Raw genomic sequence first — 10076 nt, forward strand, 5'->3', positions numbered from 1 at the left:
TGTGTTCTTTCAGCTAGGAAGTTTCTTATCCATTCCAATGCCTTTCCTCGCACATCGTAGTGGTGTAGTTTTATTGCCAGTCTGTGATGGTGGACCTTATCAAAGGCTCTACTGAAGTCCAGCAGGATGGCTGGAGTTGAGTCCCTTGGCGAGATCATGTTGATGAGCTCTCTCGCAGGAACGTCGTCTCCTGAATCCATGTTGTTCATATGCTAGGATGTTAATCCTCTCTAGGTGGTTCATAAGTTGACTAGGTATAATTTGCTCAAGCAATTTGCAACAGACTGAGGTTAGGGACACAGGACAGTAATTAGAAGCTTTTGTTCTGTCTCCTTTCTTGAGCAGCGGGGTGACAAACGCTGATCCCCAGTCACCTGGCACTTTGCCTTGATTTACTGAGGCCTGAAAGATAATGGACAGTACTGGAGTTATTGATGTTGACATGAACTTCAGGAACCGAGATGATATTTGGTTTGGTCCACTGGCTTTGTTGGGATTTAAGCCCCCAGCAGCTTTTGCACTCCATTTTCTGTAACTGTGATATCTGGAGCTGAGGTGTATGGTGACTTGCCAAGGTCTGGAACATGGTTCATGTCTTCAGTGGTGAATACTGATGCAAAATGATTGTTCAGTATCTTTTGTTGATGAAGTCACAAAGTGGGGATTTTCCAGTACCATCACCCTCAACTTGCTTTTCACGTAATTATAACTTTTTGTGGTTTCCATCCTCAGTTATCATGTTGCTAATATACTTATATGATGATTTACACGCCTTTCTATTCTCGTTTTGGATATGCTTATATCTTTCCCAGCCATCAGGTTTTTGAGTGCGTCTGGCTCTCCTGTGTGCTCGTTTCTTCTGTCTGCTTAGTCGTCAGCTGTTTCTGTTACACCAAGGCTGGCTGAAACGTGTGGATTGTATCTAGATGGTAAATGTGCATGGATGGCACTTGCGCACTTTAATTTGAACTTCAGCGAGAGTTTTACGATAGGTTGTAGATACTTTTGATTCTGCCTCTTCTTGTTGGAACTCTACAGAGAAGTAACCCAAGTTTTTTGTCCATGGCTTGTAGATTTGCTTTGGATCAGATGTAGATAAGTCGTCACACTACTTGATGTCTCTGGGCTGTAACATTTGTATCCACAAGGACTATGTCATGATCACTGTGTCCTGGTATTGCTGAACATTTACTAACTGAAGATGGTCGGTTTGTTGCAAATATGTCCAAGATGTTGTTTGTCGGGTAGGAAAATCTACTATCTGCTGGCAGCCAATATCAATAATGGTGTCGATAAAAGATTGGGATATAATGGAAGGATGATGCTCAATGGTGTAATTCTGGCAAGTTTGTGTCGCCTCCGATCCAGATAAGATTTTCCCTATAGGTGGTGTGTATTATCTGTAGGTGGTGTGTATTATCTGTAGGTGGTGTGTATTATCTTGTAGGTGTTGAGTATTATCTGTAGTGTGTAGGTGGTGTGTATTATCTTGTAGGTGGTGTGTATTATCTTGTAGGTGGAGTGTATTATCTGTAGTGTGTAGGTGGTGTGTATTATCTGTAGGTGGGGTGTATTATCTGTAGGTGGGTGTATTATCTGTAGTGTGTAGGTGGGGTGTATTATCTGTAGGTGGTGTGTATTATCTGTAGTGTGTAGGTGTTGTGTATTATCTGTAGGGGGTGTATATTATCTGTAGTGTGTAGGTGGTGTGTATTATCTTGTAGGTGGTGTGTATTATCTTGTAGGTGGTGTGTTATCTTGTAGGTGGTGTGTATTATCTGTAGTGTGTAGGTGGTGTGTATTATTTGTAGTGTGTAGGTGATGTGTATTATCTGTAGTGTGTAGGTGATGTGTATTATCTGTAGGTGGTGTGTATTATCTTGTAGGTGGTGTGTATTATCTGTAGTGCGTAGGTGGTGTGTATTATTTTGTAGTGTGTAGGTGGTGTGTATTATCTGTAGTGTGTAGGTGGTGTGTATTATCTTGTAGGTGGTGTGTATTATCGTGTAGGTGGTGTGTATTATCTTGTAGGTGGTGTGTATTATCGTGTAGGTGGTGTGTATTATCGTGTAGGTGGTGTGTATTATCTTGTAGGTGGTGTGTATTATCTGTAGGTGGTGTGTATTATCTTGTAGGTGGTGTGTATTATCTTGTAAGTGGTGTGTTATCTTGTAGGTGGTGTGTATTATCTGTAGTGTGTAGGTGGTGTGTATTATCTGTAGTGTGTAGGTGGTGTGTATTATCTGTAGTGTGTAGGTGTGTGTATTATCTGTAGGTGGTGTGTATTATTTTGTAGTGTGTAGGTGGTGTGTATTATCTGTAGTGTGTAGGTGGTGTGTATTATCTGTAGTGTGTAGGTGTGTGTATTATCTGTAGGTCGTGTGTATTATCTGTAGTGTGTAGGTGTGTGTATTATCTGTAGGTCGTGTGTATTATCTGTAGTGTGTAGGTGTGTGTATTATCTGTAGGTCGTGTGTATTATCTGTAGTGTGTAGGTGTGTGTATTATCTGTAGGTCGTGTGTATTATCTGTAGTGTGTAGGTGTGTGTATTATCTGTAGGTGGTGTGTATTATCTGTAGTGTGTTACAGAGATCGTGAGTGTAATCTAAAGTGTTGTCACTGGGCCTGTATATACTACATACGTACTATAATCAGCTTAGACAAACTTGATGAAATGGATGCAGCAACACTTTCTGTATCTGATTGTAATACATGTACATGTATATTTCATCAATTAATAAGAAATGAAATAAACCGGAATCGTGATACAGCATATATTACAGTTCTGGATATATTCAATGTAATATATTTTTGTACAAGTACCGAGTATACATGTATATATTTCATGAAATTATCGCAAATTGTACATTAATACACGCAACAGTGATACACAAACAAAAGCAAATTTCGTATGTACATTGTGTATACCATTACATGTACAGATACATTTAATGCATGGGTATAATATGTAAACAATGCATGTGTAAAGGAAAACGCTATAGTCTACATGTGTAGTGACATCCAGAATTAACAGGTGTTCATGTATGGCTTCAAATTTTACGAACTCGATCGTTTGGGATACCTGTAATTAACAAACACCCCCAAAAGGAGTCAAGATAGATGTGCAGTAAACAAACAATACGGACAGTATACCCTGTGTCAACACCTTAACACTCCTAACAGTATCAAATATTCTTACTTACATTTTGTGTCATTCATTTGTCGCAGCTACATCGACCCGAGGAAATAATCAGTACAAAACTTACTATTTTTATTATTGATGTGACCATAGATTGCAGTTAGATCGTGCAATATTTGTATATATTTGATGTAGATAAAACTTTTTATCATACTGAACTACCCGTAGAATGTTTAAAGGCTAATGCAGAAACGTACCAGATAAACAATTATATCTTTGCATTAAGGACAAATGTTACAAAAGTTTCAAATTTGGCAAGAGCAGTAAATATCAGTTTATTGACAATGTCTATCATAAATATAGGCGTAAAAACAGCTATATCAGTTTGACATTCTGACACGTACATACGTTACAATGTACATTATGTACATGTAGCATCGTTTGTTTGTTTTTATTTTTCAAAGTAGGGGGGGGGGGACTTGTTTAAAACAAGCAATGCAATATAATTATAATAATTTGTGCCCGAACTTGTAAATGCTTAATCGTGAACACAGGGGAAGAGGTTTTCATTACCTGAAACTGCCTTATTTTTTGTACTTGGGTTAAATTCATAACGACAAGCTCTTATATTCGTCTCTCATTGAGAATTGTTTTTAACAAAAGCTCAAATGAACCTTTCGGCATTCACAGTGGATAATCCTGACATTTTGTACTTCAAAATTAAATTTCAGATATAGTAAGAAAGTATCCTTCCACTCTTACGCACTCGTTCAATTTTCATTTTCGCCTTGCTATCAAGATTGGTCCTTTTACTTTGGTGTTCTGAATGACAATGAAAAGACTGAACGATGAACGAACGGTGAGCGCACGCTGAACGCAAAACTGTGAACGGAGAGCGCACGCTGAACGAACGGTGAATATACGCTGAACGAACAGTGAACGCACGGTGAGCGAACGGAAAAATGGTAAAGTAGAACGTTTCAGGGACTGTAGTATCTCTGCTGCATCAATGTTCAGTTTGGTGATAATGTCAACCCCTCCATGTGAACTGTTGGGATGATCCCTCCTAGCCAATTTGTATTGAGATGGTAGAATCTCTCCCTCATTGATAGTGGGGTTACGCCAAGTCTCACTGGCGAGTATGATGTCGGGATATGAGTATCCAATCATGCTCCAAAACTCCTCCTTTTTTGATCGTATGCATTGAAAATTGATGGACATTATACAAATTTTCTCTATAGAAATAGATGATTTACGTTGTTGTAGTGGTGAGGATGTTTTTATTCGTTGTCCGAAGAATATTGGACATTGAATTTGGTCATCTTTAGTGGATGGAGTGGTGCTGTTGATACTATTCGATTGATTGGTTGAATATTGTTTAACGTCTAATACTGTTCGATTGATTGGTTGAATATTGTTTAACGTCTAATACTGTTCGATTGATTGATTGAATATTGTTTAACGTCTAATACTGTTCGATTGATTGATTGAATATTGTTTAACGTCTAATACTGTTCGATTGATTGGTTGAATATTGTTTAACGTCTAATACTGTTCGATTCATTGGTTGAATATTGTTTAACGTCTAATACTGTTCGATTCATTGGTTGAATATTGTTTAACGTCTAATACTGTTCGATTCATTGGTTGAATATTGTTTAACGTCTAATACTGTTCGAGCAATCAAAATGATCAAATTCTGTGAATAAGTTATAGTTAAAGTTTGGAATCCCACAATTACAGCAATATCAGCTTATATCAGTTGCTTCTAATGGCTCGTATACAGCTGTGGACATGCCAAGGCAGTCTATGTGGAACCAAACCTCACATTCAGTGCATGTCACAGAACGAACTGATTTAGACGGACGGCGTGCGCACAGATGCCACATAGGTATCTAGGAGTCCTTGATCCTGGGTTGGGGTGAAAGTCTGAAAGAGTTTAACAGTAGAAGGTAGAATACGTAAGCCAGATGGCCTTTCAAGCATCTTTTTGTGGTTTTCCAGAGTTCAGTTTTACCTTCCCAAACATGTGAAGAGTACTCTAACTCAAGATACAGGTGTTGCTAAAATGCGGAACAGAAGACAGAACGGAACGAAAAACGGAATGGGATTCAAGAATTAAAATGATTAATGTAGCGAAGACAACAACATTTTGCTTTATATTGATTAAAATCTACATTTTGGGAATTTGTTTACAAGCGGTAAAATAATTTTATCGTAAAATTCTGCATCATAGATTAAGCGAAGTTTAACGTTAATATAGGAGTTTACAAAGCATTTTACAAGAATTTTGGCATTGATAGAGGTGTTGGGTAGCAGCAACACCTATGGGTAGAGAATGGAAAAAAGACACGTGATTTATAAGCCCCCCCCCCCTCACCCCCGTGGCAAAATGTCATTAACGCACATGTACATGTATGTAAAGGATATAAGCCAAAAACTGTCCATTCTGTAAGAGAAATAATTGATCGATGCCCATAAGGATCAATGGACAGTTTGAAGCTTATATCCTAAATATCCATATCTAGTGATCAGTCATCCTAAAATTATTTTTTTAAACACCACTTTGATTCCACGCACAAGTATTCTGAAGTTGAAATAAAAAATATGATAGAGTTCCTCATTGACAATATATTTGTGGTCTTTGATGATCAGGTCTTTCAACAGTCTGTCGGAATTCCCATGGGCACGAATTGTGCTCCTTTGTTAGCTGACCTGTTTTTATATTCATATCAAGCAGAATTTATTTAGAAACTTCTACGTGAGAAAAAAAAATCTCTTGCTGTGACCTTCATTTAGATATATCGACGACGTTTTATCTATTAACAATAATAACTTCCATTCATATGTCGATTCGATATATCCCTGTGAGCTCGAAATAAAAGACACCATACTTCCGCTTCATACTTTGATATTCTATTGACAGTAGATATTAACCGCAAACTAACAACTCAACTTTATGACAAACGGGATGATTTCAGGTTCTCCATCGTCAACTTCCCATATTTATGTTGCAATATTTCATTATCACCTGCATACGGTGTTTATATTTCTTAACTGATTCGATACGCTAGAGCTTGTTCTGCGTATAGTCAGCTTTTAAATCAAGGCAAGCTACTACCAAACACGTTGATGGTACAACGGTTTCAACAGTTTCATTTAAAGTCAGCATTTCGCGAATTCTACGGTCGTTATAACGATCTAGTTTGCCAATATAACCTATCATTGGGTCAAATGCTATCTGACATGTTTCATACCGATTGTTCGACCGTTCGTGGTTTACCTGATCAAGATATATAGGGTTCACGGCGGGTGTGACCGGTCTACAAGGAATGCTTACTCATCCCAGGCACCAATTGTGACTTGAATCGTCATCGTAAGACTTTTTATGGAACGTCTGCTAGTGAAACACCAGTTGCATCGATGTCAACTTTGCCCTTCAATTGCTTACTATCACGTGACCGCTGTGTATAAACGTCAAGTCTAATCGGTCGTCCCGGCACATCCCGAAAGTTTCGTATTTGGCGCTCCACAGATTTTGACTATGGATAACGGTACTCTGTTTACCTGGTAAAGGGTTCACGGCTGGTTTCACCGGTAAATAGGGGATGTTTACTCCTCCTAGACACCTGATCCCACCTCTGGTGTTTCCTGGGGCATATGTTTGCCCTGTTCTTCATTTTGTAGTCTTTGAGGGATTTATAAGATTGATTACTGTTCGTTATTTCACCCTTTTCATGTAAGGAAACGTGAACATTCAATCAAACTCGTGCTTCAGACGTGTGTCCCGAGTGAGTGACAATAAATATATTGCTTCAGCAATGGTGACGTATGTACATGTACAACTGCAGTAGAATACACCATAGATTTTTGTGTAATAGAATCCTTAGATAAACTTTGTTAAGGTATAGATCGAGGCAAACACAGGGTGTGGGTTTTAAAGTCACAATGACAACAGCTGGTTCGCAGTTTATCAGATAATGTCAATACGGTATAATTTCAGTATCTTCATGCACGAGTTTCATTCATCAGCTATTTCATTCAAACTCCATTCACAGATTCCCCCCCCCCCCCACATACATGTGTAACGGGGTTGTAGTGCTGAATGATAAGATGAATCGGTGGTTTCTATTGGTTTATTTTGGCATCTATAGACTTTATATAGTTATTTATTTATTTGGATTCTGCTAAACATCATATAAAGGGAAATTAAGTACATGTATATCAATCAGTACATGGACAGAACATCATAATATGTATTTACATTTTAGACTAATCTATCATAAAAACATAGACTAGACAAACAGTAATGCTAGAGTTATTCCCCTTTACACAACATCATTCAAATACTGACTATGTAGTTTGAACTTGTTTACATACCTGGAGATAACTTTTATCATTTATATATCAATTCTTGATATGAATACAAATATACATGTGTATGATTATTTTACATATAACCTACCAACTATGGGCCGAATCCTTTCCCCAATAGATTTGATTGATATATTGATAATAATCTATATGTATACGATTTACAAACAATATCATACACCTTACTACAAATGTGTATACAAACTTGTAAAAATATCCTTGATCATTGAAACCCTATGACAATAAAATGTTTTAAACAGTAACTAATTTATCTCTCTCAGACATCTCTTTTCACACTATTAATCATAGATTAATATTATATTAGTTATATCTGAAATGTTAAAGTATGAAATGTCAAATTCAACTTGCTGTCAGTGATTCCAAATCCTGTAAGAAATATCCTTCTACCACTAAATATGGAACTCTACTCAGGGACAAAGGCCTTGGCGGGAAAAAACTAACCAATGGGCTTTTTGGAATATTTAATTAATATTAATATTAATAGTTAAAGACCAAAAACAAAAAAAACACCGCACAGTTTCTCCACGGATCAGTGAATGTGGGCGGAGCTTATCCATGGTCAATGTTATTTACCTGGCCAAGAGATCAGCTGTTGTATATATTTTTATGATATATACAGGAAACTTCTCAGGTTATTACAAATTATGCTTAGTGTCTTGATTTGTGCCAAAAAATTAATTAAAATTTCTACCTACATGCATACCGCATTTCTATTTCCCGTAAACCTTCAAACTTGGTCATATTTATGTATTACAGATAACAGGTTTAGCCGATTTCTAAACCTGTGCTTTTTAAAACTTCTAATTAAACTGTTATATATCGTATATAAATAATTTCCTAAATATTATATTACCCGGCGTTTCCGGGCACTTCCTGGTGTCCTGGGAGTTCGCGGTGTCGTGGGTGTAGTAGGTAAAATATCCATGTTTCGAGAGAATGAATAAATCCAAGTAGATCTGTGTACATGTACAACCAAATGAAGAATGATCAAGATACCCCTCAATATGGGCCGTCTGTAGGGTTTCTGTGGCTGTAGTGTTTGTATAATGGTGGTATCCCAAACAGAAGCTGACACGAAGTCTAACCCCCCCCCCCCCCCCCACCTCTCTCTTTAGGGTTTCTGTGGACGTAGTGTTTGTGTAACGATGGCATCCCAAACAGAAGCTGACACGAAGTCTACACCCCTTCCCCTCTCTCTCTTTAGGGTTTCTGTGGACGTAGTCTTTGTCAAGATATCCCTCAATATGGGCCGTTTGTAGAGTTTCTGTGGCTGTAGTGTTTGTGTAACGATGGTATCCCAAACAGAAGCTGACACATAGCTAGTCCCCCCCCCCCCCCTTCTCTCTCCCTTACACTCAATCATTGACTAAATTAGTAATTATTGTCATACGTATGCAACACTATTGTCATTTCATCTATCTTTATTATTGCTAGTTTTACACATTTCTCTCTCTCTTTATAAATATAAAACCGTCTCTCTCTCTCTCTCTCTCTCTCTCTCTCTCTCTCTCTCTCTCTCTCTCTCTCTCTCTCTTAATATAAAGCCGTGATAAATTATGAATAGAAATATCTCAATAACTTATTTATGCTATTTTACTATTGTTTGATTTCTGATTGTGTAATTTATAATCCATGTGGTATCCCAAACAGAGGCATTTTTTTTATTACAACTGTAACAGTTTTACGCATGGGCAATATAACCATTACATGTTGATGTGCTGCACCAATAAAGAATTGTTCCTTTTTTATAAATATAAAGTCATAATAAATCATTAATAAAAAATATTCCAAAAACTTATGTTTGTTTGGTTTTTTTTAATATTATTATTATTATTTGATTTCTGATTGTTTAATCTATAATACATGTATATAAATGGAGAGAGAAAATACGATGATAAATAGCATTGTGTAGGGGACGTTAGCCATTAAAATATTCTTGGTGCGAGTCAATGCTATCAAAACTCAGGTATACCAGGGCTTTCCTTGAGATCTAAAGACTGCCGGTCATCATTAGCTATGATTGTTATCAAAACATCTTTCTCGGGTAGCAGTAGACCATGGTCTCTGCAAATGTCAATCAACAAGTAATGTGCCTTCGCGCAGACAATTGCTCATCGCGCCGTCACGCCAACAAGCAACGCGCCTTAACACCGACAAGCACATGCCATCACGCTAACACAACTTTACACAACTCGCCTTCACACCAACAAGCAACGCGCAGTCACGCTAACACAACTTCACTTTGTGTCGCAAAACAACTTGCCTTCGCCTGTCGGCATAACGGCGCGAAGGCATGGTACTTGTTGGCGTGACGGCGCAAAAGTGCGTTGCTTGTCGGCGCATTGCTTGTTGGCGTGAGAGCGCGTTGGTTGTTGGCGTGACGACGTGTTGTGACGAACGCGTAGTCACGCTTTTGCAAATGGCCCTATCTGGACACCATAGGAAACGAATATATTGCTAAAATAGAACAAGAAAGTATTCTATCAGAGGAGGGGGGGGGGGGGTATTCTATACTGGGGCACATTTTCCTGAGAGTAAAGA

The sequence above is a fragment of the Ostrea edulis genome, chromosome 1, assembly GCF_947568905.1.
Source record: "Ostrea edulis chromosome 1, xbOstEdul1.1, whole genome shotgun sequence".
Classification (NCBI taxonomy): Eukaryota; Metazoa; Mollusca; class Bivalvia; order Ostreida; family Ostreidae; genus Ostrea; species Ostrea edulis.